General features: G+C 34.7%; 1 long non-coding RNA gene across 1 annotated transcript; it reads left to right on the forward strand.

Moving 5' to 3' along the window:
- The first annotated feature begins 4,495 nt into the window (after positions 1–4,495).
- LOC116176304 lies at positions 4,496–16,414 on the forward strand. Its single transcript, XR_004146422.1, has 3 exons — positions 4,496–4,772; positions 9,783–9,905; positions 16,253–16,414. It is a non-coding gene; the product is annotated as an uncharacterized LOC116176304 (long non-coding RNA).
- The last annotated feature ends 254 nt before the right edge of the window (positions 16,415–16,668 follow it).

The following is a 16,668-nucleotide window of genomic DNA, read 5'->3' on the forward strand; positions in this document are numbered from 1 at the left end:
TGGAAACAACGTTTATTATATTACGCCTCCGTTTAAATGCGTAAGCGCCGCACAAGAAACTGTGACGATCTTCTGTAAAAAGAATTGCCAACTAAAAATTTAGAAAATGAGTCACTGTGTAATTTTTGTACAGTGACTGTATTCGTCTAAAAAGGCATTTAACTCTATATATCTGCCTTGATCTTCTAGGGGTAGTTCTTGGATTGAAATATCGTTGGGCTTTGGAGAGAATTTTCCTTCCATTCGTCTTTAAAGGGGCAAAGAAATTTGCGGATTATCGCCCTTAAAAGAAGGGGGCCGTTATACATGCAAAGTTATGACATCGATGACTACGTTATTGCCCTAAAGGTGAAGTCGACGGGGTCGCAGGTCGCGCTTTTTATGCAATGTTGTTCCATGCAAAGTTATGACATCGATGACTACGTTATTGCCCTAAAGGTGAAGTCGACGGGGTCGCAGGTCGCGCTTTTTATGCAATGTTGTTCCAATACTGTCGATGAGATCGTTTCACGTTCACCGTGACTTCGTTCCTTAAGGGTTATTTCGTGTGAAATTATACGTCTGACTGCTGCACGATATTACGATTTCATCTTTTGACAAACATAAATTTGAGCGTGAATGAAATGCAAATGAGGGCATAGGGTTTGATAGATAATTTACAATGTTATCAATATGCTAATGAAGCTGTCTTTTTTCTTTGGGATGCGATTAACTTTAACAAAAATTAAGGATTGTCATAGCCCGAATCTTCGATTAATTGCACCAATCACGGTGGTTTAATTTATTACTGACCAGCCAGATCGAAAGCGACACAGATTAGCAATTTGAAGTAGATCCTTCAATAAGGTTATTTTATTACTATATTCAAAAATATCTATTTTATGGTACTACTTCATCAGTTGTAACAATGAAACTCGTTTTTAGTACTAATGGCATGATTAGGTTCTGCTTTTCTGGAAGCAAATCTGAATTTAACGCATATGCAACTATTACTATTCAACTATTACTTAGGCCACTTAGGGTTTCTTTATATGAGCAACAAATTAAATTGCTTCATGCACCGCTAGATACGTGACAATATTCGAACGGTGACAAATAAAGAATCGCCTCAGTCTTTCTTAATGACTTTTGTTTAGAAAGTAGATATCTATTAGCTATTGTGGTACTGTATAATTTCCGGGGGTTAGTTTTTATTCTTTACGGGTGAAAACTACTCCTATTCGAAAATAAGTTCAAACCGGTGTAATCGCTTCCTTCAATAGTAACTTAACCGATTTGCATTAAAATCTACATTTATGTTCTTTCAAAGTATGAACCTCTGCATCTATAAGATTATAACATTGTAGATTCAAGGTGTAATCGAAAAATTATTTAAATAAATAAAATAAACATTGGCACTCTGAGGGACCTTAAAAAATCACTCATTATGGAATCTTCAAAAATGTTTTTCAGCAGCTTGCAATATTGCAAATAATATTTCATATAAATATAACAAGTGATACATCAAAATTTAGGAAACAACGTTCTTTTCAGAAAGTTCAAAATATATAGGGTGGTCCGTATGAAAAATGGTAGTTTAGGATCGCATCAAGAGAACTAAACGCCCTGTATTAAAACTGTGCATCGCGATGTATTCTATCTAAAAAAGTGCTCTAAGAACGATTTGGCCAAAATCAATTATCTTTAATAATAAGGAAGTCATGGGGCATTGAAGAAATCGACTAAATTCGAGAAACGCCCTCTAGTGGCCAAACGATTAGAGATATAGTTCAATCCTCCGCCAGTGATTTTCTCTTTATAATTAAGCTCTAGACACCTAGGTCCATTTTTTCAATCTCATAACATAAAGGGTGTTTCCGTAAGAAATAGTGTCCAATTTGGACCACCCTGTACATACCTACACTTAATTGTAAAGCGGTAAAGATTATTTTTATTTGTGGTGGTAGTTATAGGGAGTAGGTCCCAATATTTTCGTTATAACTCGCTTAATTAGGTATGTATTTAAAAAAAAATAATTTCAAAATTTTCAAACACTTGAAAAAAGGTTATACGAGTGGTCTCCGAAAAATGTACCGCAAACCCATTTTCCTTTTTTTATAAGCTATACAATTTCGCTGAGAATGATTTTTTCGATAAAATATTTACTTTTTAAGTTATTCCCGAAAATAATCTGAAAAATTGGGTTTCGTTTAATGTATTAATTCCTTTATCCATTCCCAGACTTATTTTGAATGAAACATTAACCCCCAGGGTAAAAGTAGACTCCGGTACAAGGCCAACAGGTAAAGAAGTAAGTAAAGTAGACCAATTCAAATTTTTATGGAAATCGGTGGTTTGACACAATGACGGGAAAGCGGTCATTTCATGGACTAAGCAAGTCAGCTGCGAATTGTTATCGAGCCGAGTTTTTTTCTAAACGCAAGAGTTAGGTAATAAACGCAAAAAAACCGTATTTTGGCCGCCATTTTCTAAAATGTCGGCTTGAGCATTTTAATGAGATGGCAACAATGAATTTGTGTACCGATTTTCTAGCTTGTATTATAGATTTTTGAAATATATAATTTTTGGCCTAAAATGACTGGTCTATAAGACCATGCACCAGGTTTGCATAATACTCTGCCGTTACGTTACTATAATTCATATAATCAATCGGCAAAATTCCCAATAGTCCCAAAAAATGGTTGCCATTATTTTTCCTACAAAAGGGGTGACTGTATCGACTCTTGTTTGGATTCAGGATCATAATGGGCTAGTCAAAATCAACACACAACATCGCTAAATTCGCAAAACATGATGTATCTCTAATTTTTTAATACGCTGTTTGGACCCATTACAGTATTGTATACCCAACTTTGCAACTCTCAACGCAAAAAGCGTAGCACACGAAAAACCGTAAAGTTTTCGGACTTTTTCAGTAGGGTGAACAACATATTATGCAAAGCATTCATAAATAGAAAAGAAATAATAAGAAAAATAAAAAATGACCTTAACGTTTGGATGCTGAACGTACATATTGAATCAACGAACAAAAAGTGAAATACAAGCTACAGAAATATAATACCGTAGAAGAGTGACAATAATGGACCATGAAGGGGTTTTAACCTTGGTTTTATAACAAAGTACTAATAGTACTGTATAGTACTAGTGTTCCTTTATAAATACAATGGTAGTACGTCACATGATCGAGAAAAGGGCAACATGCCAAGAAGGACGAATGGAGTAATTTTCTAACGGTCTTGAAATAGATTTATAACAACTCAATGTTTATTATTCACTTTTATTAACAACACATTTATCACACGAGCGCGAATTTTATTATTGATCACTTCGACATCGATATTAAAACTAAGACTAAACACAATTTAATTTGCTTATACGAGTATAGTAAACAAAAAACTTCTAGAAAAATAACGAGTTAGCATAATATTTCATAGAAAGAATGAGCCACATTCGCTTTCCTTATCACCGGTGACTAATCCCTTATCGACTTGATGGCGCCTTGATGAATCTAGCTAGAAGAATCGCGACACGTTTATTTTGCCTTTGCATGTTATTCTTTTTCTTCTCCATGAAGTACTTTTAATTAATTTATGTAACCAAAATATATATAAATAAACGTCCAACTTTACGCTTGTTGATGATGTTACCTATATACGTACACTTACCCCATAATGATTATTTAGTACAAATGCGGGTAAATTTGTTAAAATACCAAAATATACCTACGTTAAAAATATGTCAGTTTCACCAAACATTTCTGATATTTTTGAAACACTCATATGCTTAACCATTTACTGTTGACAGAAGAAATATTTTGATGACTTGATCTTTAGAGCGATATAAATATTGACCACTAGGACGTATTAATCGTCTTTCACAAAATTTATGTACTCTGTTCACGATATGGCTCACCTACCTCGCAAATTCGGCGATTCATTAATCATAAAACACTGAAGTATTTATTATCCGCCCATACCTCTATACTGAAGATGATCGAATTTATTCAACATTTCCGACGACTTCCTCAACGCGATTAACCGTCGTCCTGTTGCCAATTTCCAAGAAAAGGTGCGCGGGCCATAACCTTGACCGCTCTGCACTAGATCTAATTTTTTCAGATAGCTAACTCCAGAGTCTACTAACCAACAAAACGTATTTGGTCAGCCTGCAAGGTAATTAATTTATCCGCTACTGGTAATCGACAAAATACATGACCGTACCTACGTGTACTGTTGAAAGACCCATAATTACTCCACATTCTTTATTGGTTTTGAATTGAATTTAGTTTTCGTACCCATTAATTACCACTTGATAAATTACGACTCCAAAAAGAGGCGTGATCTACTTAGATGCCGTAGAAAATAGATCAAAATTCGATGGTGCAATCGATGCGATGACTTATCGAACTTGTCCCGTCGATAGGAAAGGGAAATGAATTTAATTAGAAAATGCAAATGATCGCGGGCGTTTTTCGAGGTCTAAATATGGGGATACGACCAGTCCAACTGCAGACAACTTTCTTGGCATATAAGAGAGAGTATTTCATTGTGTAAACAAAACATAATTGTGGTTACAAATACTGTATATATAACGGACGTAAAATACGTAAATATCGTAGTATTCGTTTAAAAATCCTCCGGTTATGTGTGTGCTAATATAATCGTATCGAGTTCTTAGAATACGCTCATCGCTGATCCCTAAAAACATTTCAGTGTTTATAAATAATTAATGACTATAAATTAACTCTTGGATAATTTTGGTGATAGCGACCAGTAAGTAATGAACAATTATTTTTTTTACGTTTCATATTAAGTAATCTGGGTCGAATATGATTTAATAAATTTGTTGTAATAAACGCGGTCTCTTAAAAACCAAGTGGCGTTAATGACGTAGATCTATTCAATTCGATTGATTAATGTATGTCAGCTGGGCACTAGGAAAAAAGTTTCCGATTTCGTCGATAGCCAGTTTTGTTTAGTCTGCTTCTTTCGTCGTGTATGAGTGGTAAATGAAGAGTTATTGAAAGACAAATCAACCCCTATTACAATGCAGTTCAAATACCTAAATCAGCCGACTGATACAATGCCGGTTCATCTACATATAAATTATTCATTTACATGATTTATGATACCACAATAAATGACGTCATAATTAAGCCGCGCGTCGGGTAAAGCAATTAAAATAAAGTCATCATACAGTAGTGGATTATTTAAGCGATTACCAACAGTTCACCCACATATAAATCCATGAATTATGCGTATTTTGTGGTGAATAATATGCAGTAGTTACAATCACACGCTAATAAGGGATGACGTTAGTTTTGATTCATTGCATAAATGGTCATAAATTTTGAGATCGTATGTCCAAGGATCCGTTCAGTTGTTCATGACACACATCTTCTGCGGACGTTTCGCACATATACTTCGTAATCTCATTTGATCTCAAGTATAAATATTCAAATTTATTCGATAATACGTCATTTGACGAAGAGAGGCAACTATCACGTATTATTTTTAACAATTATTGTTGTCATTTATGTGGTTGTTGAGAATTTATTTCTAGGATTGAGGCTTCGGAACACTGAATATAGAATTAACAAATTAAATAATTTAATAGTTGCCCATGCAAGATGTACTGAGACTTTCAGTCTGATATCTGTTGATTTCCAAGTATTGTTTAATTTAACCTATTATACTGACCTAGGTATGGCGACTACCGACCTACGAATTATCTTTGGTGCAGTTTCAATTTGAATTCATGAAATGTATTTTCCGTAATATTTCAATTTGTTTAATTGCTTAACCAGTCGCAATAAAGATAAGTAGACATAACAGATTCATAACAAATTATAAATACATTAAACATAATTTGTGTATTATCTACCTGTTAACTTGTTTTTATAATCTTTTATGGTTAGCTACTGGGTATTGTTTTTTTTATTAAACATTGAGTAAAAAACTGTTTATTTACAACCTGTTTTCCAATTTCGGACACATCTATTATTAACACGATAAATACCTAGTGCTGATTGATCAAGTCGAAGAATATTAACTGACATCAAAATAGGCAACATTACTATTGAAGTACCTTAAACTAATACCTACTAAATATACAGGGTGTCTCCATTAACACTTCCGCTCTAATAAATCATCAAAAATCCAGAGAAGTATATAGTGCTCGTATATCACCACTCTGTATCGGACATCTCTTTTAGTTGTGTAGTTAATCTATTAAAAAGTTCTCGAAAAATTCAGATGTTAACAGTTAATTAACAATTGTTGGGTATTTTTCGATGTAAGTAATGGAATTTGGTAATTATATATTCTGCTGCAAAATGACAGTTATGGATTACTGTCAACACGAGAGGTTGGTCACTTAATAACCTTAGTGTATATAACCTTCAACAATTTTTAAAATTCCAGTAATTTTTTAATAATTTTAATAATAATGAGAGGTGGAGGCGACCAATACAAATATTTTTTCCAATTAAACTCAAGGTCCAAAGCGTTTCGTCGTTCCTAAAAGCAAAGAGTACCCTAAAAGTACCAAGATTTGCGTTTCTTTGTTCAATTTTTTCCCAGCAACAACAATCTCGACAACAACACATCTTAGAGGATAGAATTGCAGATTAGGCTCGATTTTTTTCGTTTACTCTTTCTGATTTGAAAAATATTCCTAACTCCATTTGGCGCATCCATTACCAGCGGCGCGAGAAAAAAATTCCGAGGTCGTGTAAATTAGGTATCACGGTACTTATCTTTGAAAATGGCGGAATCAAATTTAAATTAAAAAATTTAAAAAAAAATGCTTTTGGTCTACATTCGGCTGGCGCATGCGCGGCCAATCTCTTCTACTCATTTTTTTACGTACAAACATAACTGTTACGCCCTGTATAGTTCACATATCGGCGGACGATATAATACTTGCATAGTAGGCCAATACAAATAAAAACCAGTACAAAAATTCTCTTAGAATCTATCTAGTCAGCAATATTGCTATTACTCGCTCCTAGAATATTGGAAGTCATAGACGTTATCTGTTGTACGTTATCTGTGGTATGGTATGTTATTTGAACTGTAATATCGCTACGTTATTATAGATTAATCATTTTTTATGTTATACAATAGTTAATGACTTACCTTTACATTTTAGAAATGGCAACAAAAGGTTCAATAAAATTATTATTATTATTATTAATACCCAAATTTTACATTACGGTATGTTTTTTTACTGTTTCCCATATCTATGTTCAATTTGAAAAAAGTACCACTCGGAAACTTAGCAATTTAAAAAAAATTGCACAATTCGTTTTTTTAAATGTCACTTTTATTATAAAAACTAGCAGTCCCGGCGAACTTCGTACCGCCTTTAGGAAATCCCGTGAGAACTTTTCGGAGTATACCTTAAAACGCCTCCAAAGAAACCTATGTTCTAAATGTAAAGTGTGGTCTGTAAAACGTAAAATCCTGTTTTTTTCCTGTTCTCGGTCCCGGTCCCGTGGGAATTTCGAAAAGTCACTAACTCAGAATTTTTCACGGGCACACCTCCAACCATTTCCCTAAGTTTCATTGCAATGGGATAAACGGTTTATGCAGGCATAAGAGACAGCCACACAGACAGAATATCCATTTTTGTTTATATAGTTAATAGCAGATCTGACGAACGTTGTATCGCCTATCCCGGCGAACCTTGTACCGGGTGACCCAATAAGACTGTTCCTCGGTCATATCTCGGGAACCGTTGGTCGTATGACATAGGGGTAAAAAAATTATTGGGTAAATCAATCATGAAGAATCGCTGGAAAATATTTTCAAGTTCAAAAAATGACCAACAGAGGCCGTAACTGCCATCTTACATTTTAAAATTGCATTTTCTATAAATTTCGTATACGAAACTAAACAATTTTTTTTCACATTTTTAAAAAGAACCAGTGTATCTATCATTTTCGTAGAAACAAAAACTCGGTTATTTCAAAAACAAAGATGGTGTGGGGCGTTCAAATTATCAAAGTACGGGGAAGAGGAGGAGAGGGGGAGTGGAACTAGTTTTATTCTTCATGGTACTCTAATGAAAGGTCTCAACGAAAGGAATTAATTTCTACCAACCATAGCCCTCCTCCTCGACCTCTTATCGTGATCGGGTATATTCCCTTATACCTCAAGACCGAATTGTCGGAGGATGGTACTCACAAAGGGCGATTGAAACGTTTGCAAGAAATATATCCATTGGTGATGTCAAAACAAAACAAAACAATTTCGGTTAAAAAAAATGCGCGTTATCTGCACAAGAGCTGTGCATAATTTATACTTGTTTAACTTGTTTGTACTTGCACACCTTTTAAAAACCGAAATTCTTGTTCCCCACTAAAAATACACGTTTTTCGTTTATAGACCATAACGTTTACAATTATATATAAACTTGACTCAAACTGTTTCAGGGAATTGACCTTCCGCAAAAAGGTAACTGTAGGACTGATAACGATAAGATAGTGCAGGATAATAGTATTATGTGTAAACCGCTATCAACGGGATGTCTATCACGCCGTGACTCATTTTGTGGGAATTTTCTCGTATGCAGTTTTTTTTAGAAATGTAGGAATGTCTGAGTAAAGACCTGCAGTATGTATCGAAGTCCATTCGATTTTTCACCGAAACGCCCCACGTTTTTCACTTGACGTGAGGCGGAAATATAAACTCACATTACTACTTCGTATATTTTGACATATTTTGGAAATTGTATTACGTGAGTGTTCTCTCCGAGAAAATGTGACCTTATGTACTGGTTTGGAGAACGTTGTTATTTTTATGGGATTGTTGAATGACACTTTTCCAACTTCGCAGTACTACATGTTTTCATATTGAAAATAAGAGGAAAGAATAAAAGGAAATGTTTTTACTTCCAATTTATTTTCGCGTGTATCAACAAGCGTTACGTCGTAGGTAGTTGTTTTTCATTTGAACCTTTAAATGGTCATTCTGTCAGCTCGAAGGGATAATTAAATTTCAGGGTTGTCTGCAAGTGAAAAGCAATTAATTTCAAAAGAAAGTAATCCCCCATACGCATGTAAATGATTTTTCCGCTTTCCAGTCAGTCTATTGCACTCGGGGTTTAAGAAAGGATTCAGGGGACAACAGTAAACTTTAAGTTATAAGAGTGCTCAACGGCTTTGTGTATAATCTTGATATATTGAGCCTACAGAATATCGATTCAGATGAAATTTTACGCTTTCCATCTAAATTTTGTTACTGGCACGCAGGCGAGATTCATTAGAGTATAAATTTACTATGCTCATTTCGTGCCCTTTCCCTTCCCCTGGATCGTTCAAAACGCGCTGTCTGAATCCAAAATAATTTGTTAATTATTTTCAATCTCATTCCGAAATCTGCACGAATCTTTTCGTAATTATACCCTCACGTGCCGTTCTTACAAAATGTACCTACCCGTTCGCTCTTTTTCAGTAAGGACGCGCAGTGTCGTAGGTGTAACTTCTAAACGAAGCCATTTTCGTCTACCTGCAGTAAACGTCAAAAGCTTTTAATGTTTAGCTTTAATCGCCACCCGATTAAGGTCGTAAATTTCAAATTACCGTCACTAATTGAAAAACAATATACTTGCTGCGTAGTTAACGTTGCGGAAACATCGGGCAACGCCAGGTTTTTGAAATTGAAATGATCACCGGAGATTATTTATGACATTCACTTCTTGCGACTCGTTAAACGGACGCTTGCCATAAATCAGCATTGATTTATCTTTGATTTCTGATTGCTTTTTTTGTATTTTAGATATGCAGTCGAATGTGTGCATCTTAACTGTCACGACAGTCATCCTACTTTACGTCACAGTTGCCTACGGCTGCTCCTGTGTACCTACTCACCCCCAAGCGCAGTTTTGTAATTCACAATTTGGTAAGTAGGAAAGTTTTCTTTTTTGAACTAACTTAGATACTATTTATAAGATAACTTGTGATGGTCATGGTCATCGACGTATAACTGGAATTTTTTGTTTCACCCACCATTTTTGCGATGGATCGAAAAAATAAACTGAGGTGGTTAAGATCATATTTTTTTAGGTCTACTAAAAAACTCACTTGAAATTTTTGAAAAATCTTTAAAAATAACTGAGGTATCACCGAAAAACTGAAAATTTCAAAATTCGTTTCCATTTTTCCGGTGTCGGAAATGGTCGGATCCTGTTGGCACCTTCTATGGGCTATGGGCGTTCGGAGAAACTGAATCTCGTATCAGAATTTCTATAACACGCTAGATGTAGAAGTTACAAGTGACTACGAGGGTGACTACTTTCTTATTTCTTACATACGGATTTTTACAGAAAGAGATAGAGGGCAAAAAAGAATGACGTATCACACTCCCTAAATTTACATGAAAAATTTCAAAATCAAGTGTTTTACATTAATTTTTCAAGAAAATATGCACCGGTAACTATATCTTGCTGAAAGAACATGGTTACGATGGCGATACATTGAAATTAATTCCTTTTTTGTCCTCTACTTCTTTCCGTAAAAATCCAATATGGCATCCACAAGAAATAAGAAAGTAGTAGCCTGTAGGTAGCTTCTAAACCTAGCGTGTTATGGAAATTCTTATATAGATTCAGATTCTCCGAAAAAAAAAGTACCCATTCGAAAGAAAACTAGTGTATCTATTGTTTTTGTAAAAGATAGTTAGGATCAATGCTGGTGGAAAAGTAAAAGCACATTTGAATGGCTTCTTGAACACCCTTTAGAGATGGCAACTACTTTTTTCTAGACTAGGGCAAAAGTCGCACACGGCTCTTGATTTTTAATGCTGCAGCGTACTTAAAACCTTTGAAATCCCTGAAAACCCAATTAATAGAAACTATAACCGGTTTATTTAGATTTTTCATGAAACGTCAGGGTATCCAGATATGTTGATTTAAGAATGAGATACGGCATCTATTCCGTCTTCTTTGTGTGAACCTAAATATTACTGTGTACACTAATCCGTAGGCAAGAAAGACCGTACACAAAACGCCAAAACAAGAACCTAGCTAGCTCTTTACCTTTTATTATGATCACGGCACAAAACTTCTCCCCAATACAGAGGAGAGATTCGACTCTGCTCTCAGTTAACCTCAAACAGATAGTGTGTCAACTCAAATACCTTAAACTCCAAACTGAACTGCAAAATTTTGAATAACTAAAATGGACCTTGGGCAAGCATCCAACAAAAATACAGGTAAATTAGAAATGAAGTCGTTGTAAAGAAACACACGGCAATTAATGCGAAAATTACAAAAGTGCGATTTAATCTTAACACACAAAAGGAAAATGGTACAAAAATACAAACAGTTATTACAAATAGACTAAAATTACGACTTAACTATTTACATTCTTGTTCGGGAATTGAAATATGCAATCAAAAGGTATCCGTACACAGTTCATAAAAATTAAAATTTTCAATTAACATAAATGACACTTTACACTAACGACGTTGGGTAAACGCAGTATCTCCTCTTCGGGTAAACAAGCACATCCACGAAAAAACTCACATTGAACGAAAACTTTCGATGTTTGCTATGCTTCAATTCAAATGAATAATAAACTGGCCGTAAATCAGCGATGGAATTCGCAAGAAGCGAAAAAATCTGCAACGAAACATAACTCGGCGTGGAACGTGACAAAAAGCGACGCTTTTCTTGTTAACGTCCTAATTAAGGCGAAACCCTTCTTCCGATAATAAAAATTACAACAACCAATCATACACAGTTGACAACAAAACTATCCTATCAACCCACGTTATTAGGCCAAGAATAGAGGTCGATTAAATTTCTAAATCAATTTGTTATCAGACATTAAGAGATAATTCCAAACTTAAATTCTAGGAAAAATAAAATTTAATCTCTCTTAACTACACAGAAAAGGCGATAAATCACATCTACCTGTCTATTAAATTAAGCATTTACATTTGATAACAGATAAAGACCCAAAAAAATGCTCCGAACTTTCTACGTTTAAATAGAATGTAAACAAAAACAACCTAGGGAAGTTAATAACACAAAAAGGAGACCGCCCTTGTCCATCTTAATTAGGATTTCCGAAAATAGTTGCATGGATTGCGAAAACTGAATTTTTAAAAATGGCATCTTACGGCACTTGTATTCGAGATATCACTCCGTTCTCGAATACAGATATACGTATAATTTTGAAGAACTGTAGCCGATCTCGACGTTGAGACCTGAACAATAAAACAAGCTCCACACCCCCTTTCAATCCTCAAAATGCTAGCTAACATGGCGAAACATGGATTTTTGTTATTCTCTTCTGAAACCATTTTGACCTTTTTCGAAGAAATTGAGTTAAAATAAAGAATGTCAGTATGGGAGACCTGTTCGAAAGCCAGTACATAGTAAATTACTTGGTACTATCAGAGGCATACGTATGCAGAATGTGACACGCATTGATCAAGGCATGTAAAAGTTATGGACGTTTTACTTTCCAAAACCGCATTTGAAGATAACATTTGAAGGGGCGGGGGGTGTTAAAGACAAAAAAATTGAAAGTCGTCTGCCTATTGAAAAAAATGAAACGTCAAAAAAACTCTAGGAGCATTCCCCTACAAAAATAAACCAATGTCAAACTCCGCTGAAAAAAAAATTAAAAAAAACTTCATGCTAAGAATCGGAACACGAGTCGCCCGGTTGCAAGTCGAGTATCCTTACCACTATTATAGACTATTATGGCACACATTCGATCGTGATTAAACTGAGTTGGTATTCCGAAGTAGTTGTGGGGAAAGATCCATTTTTTATGCGCGTGGGCGCGTCTGCCGTTTACAAATATGCGGTCTCTGGGCGGATGGGAGGACGAATGAACAAAACGCAAGCAACAGCACATTTTTTTGTATAAAAAATTCACGCACGCGAATCATCGGGAATTAATCCTTCGAGGACGAATCTTCCGCAGGCGGATCTTCTGAAGGTGAATATAAATAAGTTAAAAAGTAATCGTAAACGATTTACATAAAGCGCATTTCCACTTGCATTCATTTCCTATTTGTAAGATGCAACTTTTGTTAAAATTGTAAAAATCCGGCCACAAATATGAAAGATAGCGTTGCACATATGCAATCCATTGTTGACGTGCTACTTCAATTTCAGTTTATAAGAAGAGTTTCATTTAAATGCTTCCATTAATAAGAAAGTTGGCACTGCGCATGTGCAAAACCAAATTTTGAAATTGGCGTTAAATTTGCTTTTATTCCAAGTGGCTATGTATCAAATTTCATTGAAATACTTGTATAATTAAAAAAGTTTGCAATTCGATTTATAAATGGTCGAGATGCGAAAAGGGCACTGTGAATTTTGAATCGATTTGACTCAACTTTTGGCATTGCATATTATATGGCTAAAGCTATGCCCATATTGAATTTCATGCAATTCAGTTCATAACTAACGAAGATGTAAAAGCGATCGGACATTCCTAAACAAAGTTATCGTTCATACGGACAGATAGAGGGACAGACAGACAATGGAACAGACGGACAGACCAACAGGCAGGCGACAGACAGCAATGCAAAATTATAAACGATCTCTAGGATCGTTAATAAACGGCAAAAGTGTAAAATTATGGAACATGTAAAAAACGGTTTTTTTACAATAACTTTTTTTGTAAGCGGTACAGAAAAAATTCCTTCCTTGGTGCAAGACTCGACACCATAACGAACCAAATAGCGAAAAAAGTAGAACAATTAATAGCTCTTAAGATAAAAAACTAGTACCGTCTCAAAACGAGAGAACAGACGGACAAAGTGGGCACAACAGCATTTTTTTTTATTTTTGTGGAAGTGCGCTAAAAAGTTATTTAGCATTTCCTTAAAAATAGTTGAAAACGAAAGAAGTAGGTCCGGGTTCAGGATCAGCCATGGTTACGAAATTTTATTTCTGCACTTTAAATGAACAGTAAGTACCTAATTAAATTTTCAACTGTTAAATTTCCGCAAAAAAAGCTACACCGAACGGCAGAAGGTCAAGGTCCTAAACATGACTCTCACTGTAAAGGAAACACGCAATGTGGAAAAAACGTTCAGTGAACAACTTTATTCATCTTTCCAGCAGAAATTCTCGACATTCCAAAACCACCACACTCATCGCCGCTATACAAAAAATTCCTTTAGCCACCTGAAGATGATGTATTGTCGAAACATGTAGCAACCATCGTGTAGTGTTCACCTTATTGTAAATGAAGAATTAGGTAAATTGAATGAATAAAGCACCCTTAATCTCCGAGAACACATACTTGAAGATTGCTTTCGTTTTTTTTTCTGATAGGTACTTTCTTTCGGTAAAAATATTATATTTTTAAGATTGTCGAATGGTTCTTGCAGGAGCAAGAGTCTCGTTTTAGAAATCACCCTAGTGCTCTCTCTGCATTTGATTGTAACAAAACAATCGGGTTTTTGAAAACCGAATTAAATTGTGGGATGTGCGCGTATATAAGTTCTTAGAGGGCATTAATCGTTTAGTTTAGACATAAACACACATTCTCAATTTGAAAATGCAACCAATTTATTAATAATATATTGTGCTGGCCCTCGTAATTATACAGTGGTTGTTATAGAAGAACTTGATTTGTAGCCAAATTTGGTTGGATTCTGTATAAAATATAAATCAAGAAATGAAACCTTCTCAGACTCGCTGTGTAATTAGGTTAAAATGAAGCGTAATTCATTTAGTTATAATTCCAAATTTGAGATTCGCCGTGCTTAATGACTGCAATGAATGAAATGTGTAACATTAGCATTACAAATTTGATTAGCCCACATTAAATTGTGTGAATCTGAATCACGCTGTGCGGAAAAGATTTGTATAATAGCGGGTAGGCGACTTCTCGTAAAAGATACAATAATACATTTTTGGCGTTTTACTTCAAATTGAATCACTATTTTTAGCAATGATTGAATGTTGTCGATACTTTTGTTCGGTAATTGGGGCACGCGGATGGTTCATAATTAAACAATGTTTGCGGTTTAAATCAGCCAGATTTCGAAATTGAAATGTTCTAAATTTTTAAAGGCGTTTCGAAAAATTTGCTTTGGAGATTGCACAGATGTTGACAGCTTGTGAGCACACGAAGGATATCTGGTTTATGTTTGATCTGAATACGATCATCGATCTGCATGTATTTCGTAATATGCATACCTGATGAATGTTTGGTTTTGTTTATATCCGCGATTTTTACTTAATAAAAATATACAACCTTTTCGCTTTTAGGTGTGCAACAAGTATGTTAATCATTTCAATACCTGTAGGTTTATCAGCAATAGTTTAATGGGGATATCATATCTATAACTGTATGAGCTTTTTAAATGGGTTAGGCTGGTTCGGTGGATATATTTTACGAAAAATGCACTAGGGTAATTCATCATTTCTATCAATTCCGTGAAAGTCCTTCAATGTAGGTATATGTTACCGCTAATGTTAGAAAAAGTTAACGTGCACATTGACAGATTAATCTACTCATTAACGGTTCAGTAATTTCCTTTAAATTAGTAGCAATCTGTAGGTTAAGGTTACCTAGTTAATATGCACATTAGGCCATAAACAGATCTATCGTCCGCATGCTGTTTGCTTTTACAAGGGGAGTTTCCTCATATAAATAAATGGCGAAACCTACGTATGAGAAGTTTTGAAAGATTTGCCAAGCTCTTCTTGGCAAGTGTTTGATGAGTATGCACTACCGGAGATATTCATCAGCTTGCACTCGACTTTTGTTTAATATTTTATTCTTCATTAATAATTATTTTGTTTACCTTTCTATTTTGAAATACACAGAGTGTTCAACGACGAACTGCGCATAGATTTTTGAAAATTTCTACAGGGTGATCCAAATTTTGATACTTTCTCATGGAAACACCTTTTTTTTAAAAGATAGAAAAAGTGGACCTAAGTGTCTGGAACTCAAAGGAGAAAGTCACTGGCGCAACCAGTATTCACTATCGGTACCAGTATCTCTAATCGTTAGCGGCTAGAGCGCGTTTCTCGAATTTGGTCGATTGCTGATAACTTTGTTATTTTGAATTTGGCAAAATCTTTCGTCGAGCAACATCGCGATACACAGTTTTTATACACAGTGTTTGGTTTTTTATACGACCCTAAAGTAATTTTTGCATACGAACCACAAGATTTTAAGAAGACCGTAAAATTTCCTTGTTATATTTATAGTAAATATTATTTGCAATATTGTATTTTATACATTAAAATATTTTTATTTCAGATATCTAGGTTTGCATGGCGAACAAAAGATGCCAGGATTTTTTTAAAATTTTATTATCTATACAGAAGAAGGGTCTCTAAGCGCTCGCACAGCAAAAATCCAAAGTCTGATATGCAAAATTTATTTTTTCTATTTCGATTTTTAAATGTTCTTATTAACGCACTGTTTTCCGCTCAATGAGTCCTATTAACGCACCGTTTTTAAGTTGGCAGATATCACTAATACGAAAATCCCTATGCTCAGTTATAAATATACAACGTAATTGTAGGTTTTAGGTTAAAGGTTATGTCCTATGAAATTCAGAACGAAGTTGTTTATAATACAAAATGAAAAATTATAAACTAATTACTAATTAGGTTTAACTACAACGAACATGAAAGACTACAAACTACTTTTGCACGGAGCAATTATTATAA

The sequence above is a fragment of the Photinus pyralis genome, unplaced genomic scaffold (assembly GCF_008802855.1).
Source record: "Photinus pyralis isolate 1611_PpyrPB1 unplaced genomic scaffold, Ppyr1.3 Ppyr1.4_LG7, whole genome shotgun sequence".
Taxonomy (NCBI): domain Eukaryota; kingdom Metazoa; phylum Arthropoda; class Insecta; order Coleoptera; family Lampyridae; genus Photinus; species Photinus pyralis.